Source organism: Sinocyclocheilus anshuiensis, unplaced genomic scaffold (assembly GCF_001515605.1).
Source record: "Sinocyclocheilus anshuiensis isolate Anshui unplaced genomic scaffold, SAMN03320099.WGS_v1.1 scaffold126, whole genome shotgun sequence".
Taxonomy (NCBI): domain Eukaryota; kingdom Metazoa; phylum Chordata; class Actinopteri; order Cypriniformes; family Cyprinidae; genus Sinocyclocheilus; species Sinocyclocheilus anshuiensis.
Genome location: NW_015546026.1, coordinates 371,170 through 386,975, shown reverse-complemented (window position 1 = coordinate 386,975; position 15,806 = coordinate 371,170). Strand labels below are relative to the sequence as shown.

The 15,806-nt window shown below is 38.6% G+C and overlaps 1 pseudogene; it reads left to right on the top strand.

Annotated features, from left to right (window-relative positions):
• Positions 1 to 10,004, top strand: part of LOC107698661 (uncharacterized) — a 41,328-nt pseudogene extending 31,324 nt beyond the window's left edge.
• Positions 10,005 to 15,806: the final 5,802 nt, after the last annotated feature.

Here is a 15,806-nt window from a genome sequence, read left to right as displayed (position 1 = left end):
TGCACAGTTTAGATATAACCCTAATTAAACACATCTGATCCAGCTAATCTAATCATTTAGGCTTATTTGAAAACTACATGGTATGTGTGTTGGAGCAGGGTTGGAACTAAACTTTGCAGGGCTGCGGCCCTCCAGGAACTGAGTTTCACACCCCTGGGATAGGCCTATAAATCTCAAACCAGTTGTTTTTTAATAAAAGAATCAGTTATTTAGAATAATGTTCCAGGCAAATTAAATCAGTATCAACAAAATTCATCTTTTCAATGCAGAGGAAACACAAAAGCTTCATCGGAAGTGGCATTTAGATGTATTTATACACTGTTTAATGCAGGACATGAATGCATTTAAGCAGCAGTTACAAATGCAGAAATAATGTTTTGATATATATGACATAAAATGTTGAATACTCATTTCAAATTATTAAGAAAAAAAATCAAAAGATACTTTAAATGTGAAATTAATACCGCCAGTAGGTGTCAGCAAGTCACTGTTAATAAGCGAGTCATTGCGATTAAACCGAATCATTTAAACGGTTGATTCATTCAGGAACGAAACACCGGCATTGCTCATAGATGCAAAACTGTGCTATGTTGGCTGTTTTTGGAATGATTTTTTTTTGTCGAAATAGAGCCAAAACAGGCAATATGGTGTCTAAAACGCAAGTCTCTTAATGAACTTGTTTATTGAACTGTTGTAAAAAAAAAAAAATAATAATCCATGTGTAATTATGCTGATTTTTGGAGGAAAAAACGGCACTCTTTGTAAGATATTGATTTACTATATGAAATTATATAAATATATACATTTTCTGCCCCAATATCTTCAATTTTGTGATCATTCGAAATGCATTTCAACAGACTGAATCACGCAGTGAAAGAACGCACTCTAAATGTGCGCGCGCAGTCTAATCTACTAGACTTCATGGCACTCTAGGAGTGTTTTGTTTGGTTTTTGGCAAAATACTGATAATGTCAAATCGCACATCGTTAAAACAACAATTACGATATTATCGCAGACGATATTTATCGCACACCCTGCACCACTTATTTTTGGCTAATTTGTGCAAAACCTTTGCTAAACTGTCAAAACTTCATTTTAACCACCAATGCAACGATGCAAGTATTTACCTTACCTATACATGCTTGCGAAGGGTTGATGTCGAGATTTTATAAGTTGCTAGTTTGGTCTCCCTAGGCAAACACAGCTTACACTGCATAATAGAGATTAAATATGGCCAGGGATTCACTTCATTTCCTTCGAGTTCAACTTCAGCAGAATACGACGGGGTTTCGTTTTCAGCTGGGTCTGCACCACTAACGCCTGTCTTGTCCATCTGCGTCTTTCTTGTGATTTTAGTGCCAGTTTGTTCTCCTGCCCATTATTTACTGCAGTAGTTTCCTGTTTAATGCAGGACATGAATGCATTTAAGCAGCAGTTACAAATGCAGAAATAATGTTTTGATATATATGACATAAAATGTTGAATACTCATTTCAAATTATTAAGAAAAAAAATCAAAAGATACTTTAAATGTGAAATTAATACCGCCAGTAGGTGTCAGCAAGTCACTGTTAATAAGCGAGTCATTGCGATTAAACCGAATCATTTAAACGGTTGATTCATTCAGGAACGAAACACCGGCATTGCTCATAGATGCAAAACTGTGCTATGTTGGCTGTTTTTGGAATGATTTTTTTTTGTCGAAATAGAGCCAAAACAGGCAATATGGTGTCTAAAACGCAAGTCTCTTAATGAACTTGTTTATTGAACTGTTGTAAAAAAAAAAAAATAATAATCCATGTGTAATTATGCTGATTTTTGGAGGAAAAAACGGCACTCTTTGTAAGATATTGATTTACTATATGAAATTATATAAATATATACATTTTCTGCCCCAATATCTTCAATTTTGTGATCATTCGAAATGCATTTCAACAGACTGAATCACGCAGTGAAAGAACGCACTCTAAATGTGCGCGCGCAGTCTAATCTACTAGACTTCATGGCACTCTAGGAGTGTTTTGTTTGGTTTTTGGCAAAATACTGATAATGTCAAATCGCACATCGTTAAAACAACAATTACGATATTATCGCAGACGATATTTATCGCACACCCTGCACCACTTATTTTTGGCTAATTTGTGCAAAACCTTTGCTAAACTGTCAAAACTTCATTTTAACCACCAATGCAACGATGCAAGTATTTACCTTACCTATACATGCTTGCGAAGGGTTGATGTCGAGATTTTATAAGTTGCTAGTTTGGTCTCCCTAGGCAAACACAGCTTACACTGCATAATAGAGATTAAATATGGCCAGGGATTCACTTCATTTCCTTCGAGTTCAACTTCAGCAGAATACGACGGGGTTTCGTTTTCAGCTGGGTCTGCACCACTAACGCCTGTCTTGTCCATCTGCGTCTTTCTTGTGATTTTAGTGCCAGTTTGTTCTCCTGCCCATTATTTACTGCAGTAGTTTCCAGGGAGCGATTTTTATTTAATGTGTTTTAAAATGTAGCGAAGTACAATACTTCAAACAAAATATACTTAAGTAAAAGTAAAATTACAGATTTTTAAAATAGCTTAAAAAAGTAGAAGTACACAAAAAAGCTACTCAATTACTAAGGTGGATAAATTCCACCTCTGGCACTGGACGTACAGTACCCTGCACAACCTCTTTCACCAAATAGGTCACAATCGCCTTGGCAAACTCACACTTTGCCAAGTTGACCGTGAGCCTAGCTTCAGCCAAACACTCAAAAAGTGCTCTAATATGTTAGAGATATTGTTCCCATGTATCACTATTTACAACCACATCATCTAGATAGACAGCACATCCATTTAATCCATAAGTTACACTACCCAGTACTGAAAAGTATCAAATGCATTTCTAAGGCCAAAATTCATAACAGACTAAGAATATAGCTAATAAATCGTAATGAAAGAAGTAGTGCTGTCAAAATTAGCATGTTAACACAGGCGATACATTTTTCCAGTTTAATGGTGCTAAAAATATTTAATGCAGGGGCGGAGCTAGGTTTTGCCACCCCACTCACAACTGCTGCTTCTGTATCTTTTTTTTTCTTGACAATAATTGTGTTTATTTAGACGCAGAACGTCTTTACAACCACATTAAATGGGATACTTTTCAGACTTGCACTCTAACTTCACCTCAGCGCCAGGCACTAGTCAAATGAGCACGGAAAAGATGCAGGTACAAGGGAGCTTCAGTAAAACAACAGTTAATGCGGTAAGATGAGATGTTGTCAGGCCAAATGTAAGTAAAAACAAATTTTCCTGTCCTGTCAGCCATTATACTGTGCTTATAGTGCTGTAAGGCAAGGCAAGGCAAGGCAAGGCAAGTTTATTTATATAGCACATTTCATACACAATGGTAATTCAAAGTGCTCGCCTGTTAGTAGCGATGTTAGCTGCTGGCTGATACGATCCATGTTTAATCACATTTGGGGATTCCTCACCCGCATTCATTAATGCTTCAAATCTGTTCTCAAGATGTATAGGGGGCGGTAGAATACCAGTATTCATAAGCCTTGTCATAGCCAAATCTGGGGTAGAGGATGCTACGGCCGCAATACGAGAAACTCGTGACAATCTGATGTCTCTACTGCCTTTGGGTCTCGCTCCCTGTTTGTGCCATCGATTAGTGTGACAATCAGTTTCGGCTTGTTCCTCTACACTTGGTATAAACTGTTGAGATTGACTAGATTCATGGGACTCACCGGCTGTATGCTGAGTGGGTCCATGATGACGGTCTGCTGTGTGTTCTGCCTGTTTTGGAAGTCCAGCAAGTAACTTTGTTTAAAGAACCGCAATCCTTTGTAGAAGTTTGCAGTAGTTCATGCAGCAAGTAGATTCAACAGGAGGCATTTTCTTTCTCTTCTGTTTGAATGTGGGCAGCTGTGTTTTTCCTTCTCCGGAATGTAAGCTGCTGGCAGTGGGAGGCAAAAGTCTTCTTTTTCGTGGTATTATTCCAGTCCCAAAGAGTTTTTAGTTTTAGTGTCTGTGCCAAAAATATGTTGTTTGAGCACTGTGCTGATCTGCTGAAGTAAATATCTTAGAAAAATCAGAGAAAAGTACAGAAATAGGGAGCAAAGCGCAGAGCAGTAAGCAAGAACGTCGGAACGGTAGCGAAGCCGGAAGCCAAGCTGTACTATGTATACACGCTGTAGACTGTATCATTTCATATTAAAGCGTGAATTAAACTATAACCATGGATGACAGACCCCCGTCAGGTTCCGCAGCGGCAGCTCTTAAAGTAATAGCAGCCAAATAACCTAATAACCCAGCTGTTGTGATGTGTTAATCAAAGATCAAAAGAAAAAAAGGTCATCTATAACTTTTGTAGCTTTAAGGATTCATCTATATTTAATTTAGCATTTAGTGTTTGATAACTTTATTCAATTTCTGTATATTTACTATTTGCTGAATTGCACAGGTAAATATTTCATTTATTATAATGGGTTTATGTGAAGATTGTTTTAAGTTCACTTAAATTAGAAGTTATTTTTTAAAGTCTAATAAACGTTAAAATTGATAGCTCTCAATTATATGGTAATGTTGAATGGCTATAGTGAATGGTGAAATATTATTTAAAAAAAAAACAATTTCATTGAGACATCAGTAATATCGGTATCAGTGATACTTGCTTTTAGTCATGAAAAATGCCACTAAACAAATATTAAAAATATATTGTCTTTATGTTGTTTGTACATTAATTTGAAGATTGAATGTGAAAATATTGCAATATAAAAGTATATTTATAAACTTTAATGTTAGGTGGGATTAATCACAATTAACTGCATAAAAAAATGTGTGATTAGTTAATTTTTTTAATCGATTGACAGCACTATAAATCTCCTGTGCACGAGTGGTTGACATATAAAGCAGAGCCAACAGAATCTACACAATCTTCCATTTGGGGCAAAGGGAAAGATTCTGATTTTGTTACATTATTCACCTTCCGATAGTCAGTACAAAAACGGTACATTCTATCTGGCTTTCACTAATAAACAAGGTGATGCCCAGCTTGAAAAGGAAGGTTTAGCAATGTTATTTTCTATCATGTATTTAATTTCAGACTCAAGATGTTATCCGAAGAAACGATAAAAACATTGCCGTATTGGTTTTGCATCACCAACATTTATATTGTGCTCTATCAAATAAGTGGTTGAAGGAGAATCTGAAAATAACATAAGCAAATCTGAAAGCAAAGCTAACAACTCAGCTCTCTTCGAAGAGGCAAATGTTGTACAAAATGCTCCAAATTATTTAACGTTTCAGAGTTATTAAGTCAGGGCAGCAAACTACAATCCTCAGATAATTTAACATCCTCAGAAACTTCTATCACAGCAGCAGCCACAGCTACTGCTACTGGAGCCTTCTCGAACACACTGGAATGAGAGTAAAAAGGTTTTAACAGGATTACATGGCACAGTTGTGAATGTCACTTCCATTTAGGAGTTGAAATCAGGTAATTCTGATCTGAAACTTGCCATACAACCGTATATGGACCTAAAAAATCTTAGGACAGCATGGAGAAACAGGAAGAGGCAACAGGGCCAACACCTGATAACCTGGAAAAACACACACCAGAATCTGTCTTGATCAAACAAACTCTTCATCTTCTTTTGTTTGTTCAACAAGTTTTCCTTAGCCATTTGATCAGCTAAGAATACATGATGTCTGAAATCTTTTACATAATGTAACAGACTCTGAGATGGATTGGAGTCCATTTTAGTCCATCATGGAGAAACAGCCTGTGGTCCACGCACTTTATGACCAAAGACCAATTCATTGGGACAAAAACCTAGACTGTCCTGAACCACCTCACAAGCCACCAACAATAACCAGGGCAATCCTTCCTCCCAGTCACCCATTAATTCCACACAATAAGCTCATAGCAGAGACTTCAAGGTTTGGTGGAAGTGTTCCAAAGCCCCTTGACTTTGTGGGTGGTATGCATTAGAATGGTTTTGCTTCATACCAAGCTGCTGCAAGACTTCCTGAAACATATAAAATGTAAAGTTTGATCCCTAGGAATCCCAAACACAGAAATAAACTGTGTCAAAGCTTTAACAACAGAATGAGTAGTGATTGAATGAAGAGGATAGGCAGTGGGATATCTAGTATTCTGGCACATTACGGTAAGAAGATATGCACTTCCTGACTTAGAAGAGGTTGATGGACACACACAATCTATTATCAGATGCTGAAATGGTATATCAATCACTGGTATTGGATAGAACGGTGCTTGTTTTAGGTACAGGTTTGGCTTTCCTGTGAGCTGACAAGTTGGACAGGTTTTAATAAACTTCCTAATGTCTTTTTTTATTCGAGGCCAGTAAAAATAATGCAACAGATTATTGTATGCTTTGTTGACCCCAAAAGATATTGGCACAACCACCTGAATACGGACTTCACCCAAAGGTGCATGTCTACCAGATAGCCATTTTCTTAACAGGAGCACATCCTTAACAGCCACTCCCTACACTTAGGAATAATTTTCCTTTTTTTTCACAACTTGAATTAGGCTTCACATTCTGAATTTCAGAAAAATTTTTGCTCATAGCTCGAGTAACAGCACAAGTCACAAAGTGTTTATCAACATCAACCTGTACTGTTGTGGAAGGAGAATCTGTTACACAAGGAGGAGGTGGCACATCCCTCCAAACAAGCCCTCCAACTAAATTATTACCCAGCAGGGCTGTGAATCTTTGGGTAGACAGCGAATCGATTCAATTCACGATTCATAGGTTTTCGATTCGATTCAAGAATGATTTTTGCAAATTCAGAATGATTCGATTTGATTCACAATTAAATTTGATTCGATTCGATTCGATTAACGATTCGATTCTTCATTCTTTAAGTGCATTCAAAGGATTATTCAAATGCTTCCCCTAAATTCTTTAAATGCTCAGTCAGGGGGCAAATTACACAACAGCCTTTATGGTTAGAGAACCATAGGTTAGAGAGAAAAAAAATTATTTCCATTGTTAGATGCTAGTTTAATGATGCTATGGCATGACATGGCATATGTAGAAATTTGTGTAAGCAAAGATTTAAAAAAAGAGCTTTAAATGTATTATGAATAGGCTAACATTTTGTTACACCAGGGGCGTAGCCATCATTTCAGAAGTGACAGAAATGTCAAATACAATAATTTTATGTATGTATGTATGTATGTATTATTATTATTTTTACAAGGAATTCTTTTCTTATCTCTTACTTTAAATTTGCTATAAGAAATCAAATGCACTGCTGGACAATAATCAATCATTTGTAATTAATATTTTTTTCCTAATGGCAATTTTATGATTGTTTTATATACTACAAACATTTATTTTAATTTTCTGCACAGAATTAGGTAGGAAATATACTTTATAGTTTCTGTACTGTAATAAATTATATGTCAATTAGCACTGCATCATTCATACATTTTATTTTATTTATTTATTGTGTTTATTGTCTTAACGTTTCACCAGTTCATTCTGCTTTTTATTCAGCTTAGCTGCAGCAGTAGATGCCTTTGTCCATATTAAGCATTTCCTGGCACGTCTTAAGTTCTTTGAGTGCGAGATCACTTCTCTTTCAGTGCGAAAACTTCTTTATCTAATTTTCATAAAATAAAATGCTATAGTATTTAACTTTTCCTCTCCACCGGCGAATGATGTTTCTGAAAGAAAACGCGCCCGATGTCTGTTTGCTATAGCAACGAGTGCTATGCATCTGATTATCAGATAAACCTCACGCTCTTATTTCAAGGCTGTTGTTAATGCTGTGGTGTTTTAACAGTTTCCTTCATACATTCGGTTCAACGATATTGTTAAAACACATTTATCATTCAATGGAACTATGCGTATGCTTTAGACACATTTTTGCTCCATCCATGCAATAAATGTGCAGCCTTCGACTGCTCAGGTAATGTCGTCGGTATGACCGAGAGAGCCATTGAAAAACTACAGAAAAGCAAAACTACTTCACTTTAGCATCACTGGTCACGAGTACTAAGGAGAGATCACACATCAGTTACTCAAAAAATGTGCCAGCGAGACGAACTGAGCGCGAGTGCAATCTTGTGACAGTCACAGGTGGTAAATAGTGGAGCGCATGAAGGAGAGATGCGAGGGCACGAACACTGTTCAAGGTCTCCATTAATTCATGCTTGTAGTAACTTAATGTGTATATATTTTGAAAGCATTGAATCGCTATAGAAATAGTGATTCATTCGATTCTTAGAGTTTTAAATTGATTACTGTCTGAGATCGATCATTCACGATTCAAAAATCCATGTTTCAAGATCGATGCATATGCATCGTCAGGGTTTGTAATCAATGCATCGAGAAAACGAGTGAACCGTTACACCCCTATTACCCAGTATAACAGCAATACATGCCACTGGCAGAGAAGGTTGCACACCTGCAACAACTTGACCATTAACTAAATCTGATTCAAGTACAAAAGTGCGCAACTGAACAGGCAAAACTTGTAATACAATTCGTTTTATCAACACCTCATTTCCGGTACTGGAACTCTCCTAAAAGGGTAAAACAGACTAAAATAAAGTTCTCTGAAGTGCCAGTGTCTCTGAGAATTTTAACCGGGACTTTGTCTTTGTTTTAACATCTCTATGGGTCAAAATATATTCATCAGCAAGGACAGCAGTGATTTCTGCATTCTGAACATTTCTCTCCATTATAAAAACAGCCAGATTTTCAGGTAAAGTGTTTTTAAATTGTTCTAACAGCAACAACTCATTAAGAGAACAAAATCATCTGCTTGTGAAACAGAGCATCAACGATCAAACTGAATCCTTAGCTCTCTTGCGAACTAGAGCTAAGTAAAAGACTGCTGCACACCTTTTCAAAAACCATTGCCTGTAGGCTTCCGGAACCAATTCATATTTCTTCTGAACCACATCTTTACCCTTACTATATAAAAAAAAAAAAAATACTGTCCAAACCACATGCTGTAAAATAAATTGTTTGTTAAGACTCTTCCCATCCCATAAGATCTGCCAACCTCTCAAAGAAAGTAAAGTATCTAAATCATCCTCATCCAATTTTGGCATAAGGTTAAAGAGCACAAGCTACATCAAAATCTTTTGGAGCTGGATTAACAATTGGGGATTGCAAGCTCACAACGTGGTCTCCATGATAAATTGGGCCGTCCAATTAGATTTGATTATCAGATCACGTGCCCGGAGCAGCTGCTTTTGCACAAACCGGCGAGATTGGTGGCACTAGAGCACGGAAAGCCACTATTAAAAAGAGTGTAGATGCAGAGGAAAAGAATCCCAGAAGAAAATTGATGTTGAGTGTTTGTTATCGTTGGTATCTGAGGATATACTTTTTGATAAAAGTTACAGTGATTACAAAAATATAGACAAAAAAAAAGTTCTGTGGCAAGTAATTGCTGAGAAAATGGTAATCATGGTAAGTAAGCCTATTATCTTTTTAAAATCATAAGCATTATAGATAGTTTGTGTTTCTGGTATGTACCAAACTTTATCTTAATTTACTGGTGTATGTTGTACAGGGGACAGGGTTAAAGTTAAATGGAAAGACCTAAGAGATGCATACACAAGGTCGTGGGCAGGCTGCCAAAAAGAGAGTGAACAAAGTGCAAACCTGTGCTTCTGGGGTATCCACAAGTTCTGAGCCTGCTCCGTCATGTTCAAAAAATAAATAAATTAATTAATTAAATAAAATCAATAAAGAAAAAAAGCAGCCATAGACACCAGATTTTGTGCAAAGATACCTAGCAGCTAAGGAGGCTAGAGGCTAGAGAGGAACGCATAGAGCAATGCAGGGAGGACGACATTAGTTTATTCCTACAAAGCAAGATGTCAGTTATTAGAAGATTGCCCCCATCAAAGCAGTCTTGTGTAAAAATGTGCTTTCATCAGATTTTACACGAAGCTGAGTATGGACATCCAGACATTCTTCTTTCTCCATTTGCTCAGCAATCTCCTGTGTTCTACCACTGAGCACCATCAAATCCTGCATACTTCGACATGTTTGGAGACCAAGGGATTTTTCCTAGCTTGAAACATCTTAAGAGCTCTTGCAAATCCTTTGCTGAAGGCTCACACTGACAATGAATCACTTTTTTCCCGCTGACTGGGAATGAGAACGCTCTTTGTCAAATTGACTATGAACACCAAGCTCTGCAATAGCTAATCATCGAGATCTCCACCCAGTCTCAGCAGGGAGAGTGCCCGGACAGGAGGACAGTAAATTGCTATGCTGTTCCTTCGAATGCAAACATCAAGAACTGTCTGTGATGAGGGACTATCTGGGCATGAAAATTAACATCTTTCAGACCCACTGAAATAAATCAGCATTTCAGACGAATGTGTGAAAATATCAGAATAATAGGTAAATATTCTGAAAACTGCTTCACCAGAGCATGTTTCAGTTGTCTTAGATATAGAATAGGGCCAGCATCCCAGTGTATTTTTATTTATTTTTTGGGCAGAAGAAAATAACAGCTGTAAAAGCCTGTCACGATCTGCTGCTGGAACAATTTCCACAGTGTGGTTCGTTAAAAGGCTCTCTATTTTTGCCCGTAACATTGGCACATCTTTTTGATGAATGGCAGATGAAATAACGCCACTGAAGCATGCTTGAAAGCAAATTGGAATTTTTGAAGGCCCACGCTGAAATGACTCTGAATACTTCCCACACTTCTGCATAAATCGATAGAGGTTGACTTATGTTGTGTGCTATAAGCAGGAAAAAAAAACAGTCATTCCCTCACTCGCCAACAGCTGTCATGTACACATTTTTCCCCTGCTATTACAGCGGTATGATTCTTTATTGACTTTACTGCATATAGATATTGTGGAACAGTCACAAAAATCAGACAAATCCAAATTTTGCTGTAAAGCAGCTGTGGAAAGATAACAGTGTCATTATTCAACTCCAGTCAGTTCCGTGTTGGTTCAGTTCAGTTAAAGAACTGTGTAAAGTTAATTCATTATGAAACAATTTAAGTTCAGTTATAAGCAACTCTACTGCTAACAGTAGGGCCAGTTTCACAGAAGGGGCTTAGCTTAAGCCAGGACTAGGCCTTAGTTAAATATTGTATAGATTTTAAGTAGCTTTTATAAAAACGCCTTAGAAGAAAATGTTACAGGTGTGCATCTTAAAAAAAGAAAAATGGCCCTGACATATTTTAGGATATGTTAGAGCAAGATATTTTCATTTGAGACACCTCAAACATGCATTTTAGTCTGGGGCTAGCCTTAAGCCCTGTCTGTGAAACCGGGGGTAATGTTGTTATTCAGTTCAGTGTTGATTCTGTTCAGCTCAATGACAGTGCCAACGTTGCAGAATTCATCAATTATTAACAAATTCAGTTCAACTATAAAGTAGAAGACAATAGTTTAATTATTCAGCTTAAGATGACCATAGGGATCTGTGCCATGGGCTTGTGATTCTTTATTGACTTTACTGCACAGATATTGTGGAGTAACATTCTCTCTCTGCCCTGAGCTGCAGAGGGAGGTTAAGGTATCATGAGCACTAAACAGAGTTTCTTTTGAGAAACTCCAGAATGGTTGGCTGCAGGCTTCTTTTAGACAAGACACCATGGCATCATCCCCATCGTGCAATCTACCAAAGTTAAAGAAAAATATATGTTAAAAAATACCTTTGTCCTCAAAGTTGATGAGTTAAAAGTAGGAAAAATCGGCAAGCATTAGGATTTGAGCAAGTTTGACAATGGCCAAATTGTGAAGGCTTGACGACTGTGTCAGAGCATCTCCTAAACTGCAGCTCTTGTGGGGTGTTCCCGGTCTGCAGTGGTCAGTATCTATCAAAAGTGGTCCAAGGAAGGAACAGTGGCAACAGGGTCATGGGCGCCAAGGCTCACTGATGCACTTAAGGAACAAAGGCTGGCCTGTGTGGTCTGATCCAACAGACGAGCTACTGTAGCTCAAATTACTCAAGAAGTTAATGCTGGTTCTGATGGAAAGGTGTCAGAATACATAGTGCATTGCAGTTTGTTGCGTATGGGGCTGCATAGCCGCAGACCAGTCAGGGTACCCATGCTGACCCTTGTCCACAGCTGAAAGCGCCAACTGCACATGAGCATCAGTACTGGAACATGGACCAATGGAAGAAAATGGCCTGGTCTGATGAAGAACATTATCTTTTATATCATGTGGATGGCCGGGTGCGTGTGTGTCACTTACCTGGGGAACACACGGCACCAGGATGCACAATGGGAAGAAGGCAAGCCGGCGGAGTCAGTGTGATGCTTTGGGCAATGTTCTGCTGGGAAACCTTGGGTCCTGCCATCCATGTGGATGATACTTTGACACGTACCACCTACCTAAGCGTTGCAGACCATATACACCCTTTCATGGAAATGGTATTCCCTGGTGGCTGTGGCCTCTTTCAGCAGTATAATGCACCCTGCCACAAAGCAAAAACAGGTCAGGAATGGTTTGAGGAGCACAACGAGTTTGAGGTGTTGACGTGGCCTCCAAATTCCCCAGACCTCAATCCAATCGAGCATCTGTGGGATGTGCTGAAGTCCGACCCATGGAGGCCCCACCTCGCGACTTATAGGACTTAAAGGATCTGCTGCTAACATCTTGGTGCCAGATATCACAGTACACCTTCAGGGGTCTAGTGGAGCGCATGCCTCGATGGATCAGGGCTGTTTTGGCAACAAAAAGGGACCAACACAATATTAGGAAGGTCGTCATAATGTTATGCCTGATCGGTGTAGATAGACACAAGATTTCTTTCACAGCTGGCTTGACTGCATACTTTTAAGCTTGGGCTGGCTTGACCGCAGTGTGAGTAACATAAGATAACTTGACATAGTTAAGAAACATAGCTGCATGACCATAAAATGGAACACTGTCTGCTGCTCTACTAAAAAAAAAAAAATCAATCAAAAACTCAGCTGCAGTCAAAATGAGTGAAAGAGGAAGAATTGATTATTTTGTGTTCTTTTATCTACTGTCACGTTCTGAAAATCTTTTCTGGTAATGCACTCATCATGTCTCTTCTACAAATGCCTTTTTGAAAAGTGGCGGCTTAATTGGTACTTTGGTTTGCTAGACTCACAAAAGAAATGACATCAGTGTATTGTAAAACAGTTGAAAGCCTGTGTTCAGGGGCTTGTTTCACCATCTGTGTGAAAATTACATCTGAGCCTAATTGCAATGTTAAAAGGCATTAAGTTACAACTCATGCATTAGTAAATATTGTTGCGCTGCACCTATTAAAATTAACTTGTATACCTATAAACAGGGTTGGGGAGTAATGGAATACATGCAACTTAGTTACGCATTTAAAATACAAAACATGAGTAACAGTATTTCATTACAGTTACATTTTAAATAGGTGATAATCAAATTACAGTTAAATCCTGTCACAGATATGGATTTTTGTGTTCCTGTTCTCCTGCCTTAGTCTTCCTTTGAACTAGTTTTCCTGAGTTGCCCTGATTAGTTCATTCTGTTCACCTGTGTTCATTCTATTAAGTCATTAGTCCCTCTCTTGCTTTGGTATAAGTAGTCCCTGTTTCTGTTCAGTCCCCGCCAGCTATTAATGTTGCTTGTGTTGATGTTTGGTGGTGGATACTATGTTGGAATACGTGTTCTTCTGTGGATGATTATTAAGAGGAGTGTTTGAACTGTCTTCTTTGTCTTGCGCCTGATCTCACTCCACACAACCGTGACAGAATAACCGGCCACAAAACAAAAAGAAAAGCGGCGTGTTTTCCCGCATTTTGTTTTCTGGTTTTGGAAAGTGTTTAATTTGTTTTCTCGTTATGGACACCGCCGCAAAATTCACCTCCCTAGCCCGTAAGGACCTTCCTTTCTTGGAATATGCCATCGAGTTCAGTGAGCTCGCCGTTTTAACGGCGTTGGAGGACGCCACACTGAACTCACTGTTCTGGATAGTCAAATTACCATCGCCCCGTCGACCTCCCAGACACCACTGGACTGTGCTGGAGGGAGGAAATCATCCAGTGTCTGGAGAGTGTCCGGCTCTGATTCAGAACACAGCCAGACCCAGAGCCCAGCCCACCATCACCCCGCTGCGTGGAGCAACAGCCTGAGCCTGCTGCGACCGACGAGCCATCGCCTAATGGAGCGGCAGAGCTGAGGATCTCCTCATGTGACGTTAGACCAGGTGCGAGAGCCGGCTACAGTGCTCGCCACGGGGGAGAGCGTGATGGACAGCGAGAGCGCAGAGAGAAGCTCCGCCCACTGCACCATTGCTGAGGGTGAGATCCAACTGGACTCTGGGGATTTGATAGAGTTCGATATGGATATATATGCGGACATGCCCATTCTCCTCCCACCTTCCTCAAAAATATCAGTCTGCCCTGAACTCTGTCTGCCCTGTTGCAACCACAGAGATCGTTCCTCTGTCCGCGGTGCTCCCAGTGTTGGGAGTGGACATCTTGTGTATGTGGGCAGCACACACCGTCCCTGAAATCCCCGGTGCTCACAAAATGTTGATGTGTGTGTGTGTGTGTGTGTTTGAGCTGTCTCAGGGTGCATTAGAAGGGTAGATGATTGTGTGAAATGTCAGTATTAATCAACACTAAGATGATGTAGGCACACACACACACACACACACACACACACACACACACATTTCACACACCACCACCTTATTGACCCAAATTCTCTTTGTACTTTTTTCTTCTTCATCCTATTTGACAGATCAAATGGCTATACATTTTTCTTTCTAAAATCACCTTTTTCAACCTTCTCCATATAGTATAGATCCATTTCTGTAAGATGAACCTAGTGTGATGACAGATTGTGTTTTTGTGAATGACTATTCATGATTGTTATTGCACAAAAGGTGAAGAAACAGCAGCCTGAGAAGTACCTGTGTCATTTCAGGCCATTAATGGCTCAATGGAGATTCTATTGTTTAGTGAAATAGAGTTTCATCCCTCCTTTAGTCACAATAGGATGGAGGGGAAAGGATAAAGATTCAAAAAGGAAGAGAATGAAATGAACTGATGAACACAGCAAGATGACAGACTCTTATACATTTACAACAGATGTTTGAAGCAATTAAATAATACAATACTTTTTTTTCACTCAGCATGAGTTACTGCATACAATAAATGTAATTGTGCCCATTACTAGGTAACTGTTTTTGATGTTGTTCACACAAAAGACTACATTTTAGAATTTGCATTTGTGTAAAGTCTATAACGGTTAATGAGGCATTGTAGACCTCTCAATATAAATTTAAGGGGGTTCTGTGTGAGCCTCTGTGACAACCATGTTCGTATCTGAGGAAGCAGGGACTGTGAGCAGTAAGTTCACTTTTATTGGGAATTGTAAGAAACAAGCAAAAAGCACTCTTTCAGCATTATAAACATTCACAAAGTCAGTCAATCAGCTCCACAGTCTATCTCTCATCATTGCTGGGCACAGGTCTGTCTTTAATCCCCACCTCACTGCAATTGATGTCTCCATTCATAGACAGTGTTTGACAACAGCCTCCTTTTTAGCCTGCTAGAAACTCAAAGCTTAGGTACTTCATTATACTAATGGTTAAACTTTGCAACCGTGAAATATTGTTGCAATTTTGCTCATTTTTTTTACCCTTAAACTTTTTAACCTTTTAATTTGCTTTTAAAACTTTGAATTTAACCTTTAAATATGTTCTCGTTCAGTTAACCATTTAATCATTATTATTTAATCTGATCATAAAAATTAATCAATTAATCACTAAGTATTGATTGCTATAAATATTGTTTATATAGATAACAATTTTATAGAACTGTTTTGTAA